The 3,114-nt window shown below is 42.0% G+C and overlaps 1 pseudogene across 1 annotated transcript; it reads right to left on the reverse strand.

The window, feature by feature from the left end:
* Nucleotides 1–1,309: 1,309 nt before the first annotated feature.
* Nucleotides 1,310–2,899, reverse strand: LOC307097819 (importin subunit alpha-1-like; annotated as a pseudogene). Its single transcript has one exon. The product of its transcript is annotated as an importin subunit alpha-1-like (transcript).
* Nucleotides 2,900–3,114: the final 215 nt, after the last annotated feature.

A 3,114-nucleotide genomic window follows, 5' to 3' on the forward strand; every position in this document is an offset into this window, starting at 1 on the left:
ACATGCTTAAAATTGTTGATGGCTCCCCATCATCTTCAGGATAAAATGATATGGAACATAGGATTTTGCTTACCCTCCCCAGGCCTGTATTTTGTACATTTCTACTTGCTCCCTTAAACTCAGCTGCATTGAACTACTTGCTTCCTGAAACCTCCATGTTCTTTCATACCTCTTTGCCTTTCTCATGTGATTGCTTTTACCTTACATGCTCTTTCCTTCTTCTATTCCCAAATTTGGTCCCTAAGCCATCTCCTTAGATCCTATTCCCTTTCTGGTCTTAGATTAGCTATTGATTTCCTGGGAAGTCCTAAATGAAGGCTGAAGACTGGATTGGATTAAATGCTCACTTCTTCCCTGAATTTTCATGACATTCAGTGCTTATTTCCATCATCACACTCAAAGCCCTTTTTTTCTTCCTCATAAGTTAGACACCCTTGAGGAAGGGGTTTTTCTTGTTCATTTCTGTATACCTTGTGACAGCACAGTGCCTGGCTTGATGAATGCTCAGAAAGTGTCTTAAAAAGGATGTATCCCATGTTCAGAGAGGATAAGAGAGGAAGTGATAGAGTAATGGCCAGAATCCACACAAAACCAACTCCTAGTGCCCAGCTTTCTTTCTGGCACCAGGCTGCCTTATGGAATACTACCTTTCATATGTTTAGCTGAGCATAGCAACATTAGTGGTAAACAAATTGATTTTTAACATTAGCCTGACTTAAGTATCATTAGGAAGATGAATTTGTTGTGATTTGCTTCACACAATGAAAGACATTCTAAAACCAAATAGAAATGAGTTTCACATTGTCTTCATATTTGGAGTATTCAGATCACATTCTTTTCCACCAATGTGAGTAATCAAGGATCAGTTGTTCCTCTGGAAAGGACTCCTAGAATGTCACAGCTGGAAGAGACTTCAAGGATCATATATTCACTCCCTTGAGTGTTCAGATGAAAGAGTGTAGAAAGGTCCAGAGAAGTTTCACAACTTGGCCAAGGCAACAAAGTTCAAAGGAACATACAAGAAATCAAATATTCCAATTCCTAGTTGTTATATTTTTTAGTATATTGGGTAAATACCCAGTCTTCTTTGGCCTTTTATTCTGGCATTTATTATCTGAAAGTGTTTCTGGGTATCCTCTTAGTCCCTCAGCTGATCTCCATCCCTGAAGTGGCCATAGAATGGCCCCAGGTGACCTGGCACTTTCTTTTTTTTTTCACATTTAAAAAGAGTTCTTAGTAGAGAAACAGTAAGACATACTTATACCAAACATAGTACACAACAAACAACTTTATGTTTCAGTTGTGCAGTCTAAAAGTTAAAGGTCCTAGAAGTGCTATCCTGAACTTGGAATGTATAACCTTCAGAGGTAGTTTCTGGCACAACATTTTGATCTTCCTCTTCCTCTACAGAGAAATATTTCTCAATCAAGTTTAGTGAAGCTTTGTACACAGACTCATTTTCATGGTTTTGTAGAGCTTCAATTTTGTCCAAACCTCCACATTCTTCCATCATTATACTTAGTTTCTCAGTTTCACCTAGTTTCTCAGCAGCCTGAAAGATATTTGAAATGGCATCCAGAATAACCAGAATAATCTTGGTATCTTTCGCAGTTAAGAGGTTCATTAGTGGTTCTATTATGCCACAATGAAGGAGGTATACAATTTGTTCAACTGTTCCACCACTTGTACAGTTGGTCACAGCCCATACAGCTTCCTTTTGTGTCTTAAAGTCTGCCTTCGAAAGAACAATAATGAGGAATGGGACTAATCCATGATTCACAACGTGCTGTATCTGGTCCTGGCGGCCAGCTGTGATGTTTGACATTGTCCATGTAGCTTCCTTCTGCATATTAGTTTTGGAGTTCATTAGCAGGCTGGGAAAGATAGCAAGTGCTCCCGCATCTATTACAACCTGCATCTGTTCATCTGTCCCAGTGACAATATTTCCTATGGCTCTTAGTGCAGGAGTCACAATTGACAATTCAGTAGCTCCTAAGAGCTTCACAAGTTGGGGCACAACTCCTGTTTTCACAACCATTTCAATCCGTTCATTTGGACCATCAGTAAGGTAGGAAGTGGCCCAGCAGCTATCTGCTAATACTTCTGGATCATCATGATGCAGGAGACGAACTAAAGTAGGAAGAATCTGCTCAATAGCATCTGATGGGGGTACAGGATTCTTGTTGCGACAAAGGTTTGAAAGTGTTCAGGTCAGATTACGTAAGTAACCACATGCTAAAGATGACATATCAGGAAATGCAAGAAGAGCCAACAGTGGGTCAACTGCACCATATTTGATAACCAAGTCTCGGAAAACTGAACCATGGCCTGCAATGTTTCCTAGAGCCCATACGGCTTGTTCACTGATGTGAGCGTGGGGAGATGCCAACAAAGAAATGAATGCTGGGATAGCACCTTCATCTACTACAGCCTTGGTCTGTTCCGAAGTCCCAGAAGCAATGTTAGTGAGGGCCCAAGCAGATTCAAACTGGATGGGACTACAGTTAGTTCTGCCCAAGAAGGACACAAATTTTGGGATCAAACCAGCCAGGATTATGTTGTCTATGGGTGGCTGTTTTTCCCTAGAAAGCAGTTTCCTTGCAGCCTGAGTAGCTTGGAGCTGGCTTTCCAAATTGTTGCTATTTATGCCTTTGACAATGTCCTCAACAGACCAATTTACAGTGCCCTGGTTGTTGCGGTTTTCCTGCAGTGGAGAAGTAGCATCATCAGGAAATAAGCTCACATTTCTCCTCTTCAGCATCTGGTCATCCTTCTTAGCTTTCCTCAGCTCCACATTAACTTCTATTCGGCGCTGCCTCATTTCTGTACTGTCTTTCCCCTTGTTCTTGAATCTGTTAAGGCGGGCAGCTGGTGAATTAGCATTCTCGTTGGTGGACATGGTTATGAGACAAAGGGAGAAGCTCTACATGGCCGGCTCAGGCTTTCACAGGAGACCGTGAGCGGAGGACGGGCTGCGGTTCGGTTGCTCTGAGAACGTCTCCTGGCATTTTCTTAGTCTCTGTGACTTCTCAATGTTGTATGAGATAGTCTTCTGTGTGAAAGGGGTGTGGTTGGCAGGCACAGGGCGGGTATAACCTGAAGTTCAGCTCTTCC

This window comes from Cnephaeus nilssonii, assembly GCF_951640355.1.
Source record: "Cnephaeus nilssonii genome assembly, chromosome: 4".
Classification (NCBI taxonomy): Eukaryota; Metazoa; Chordata; class Mammalia; order Chiroptera; family Vespertilionidae; genus Cnephaeus; species Cnephaeus nilssonii.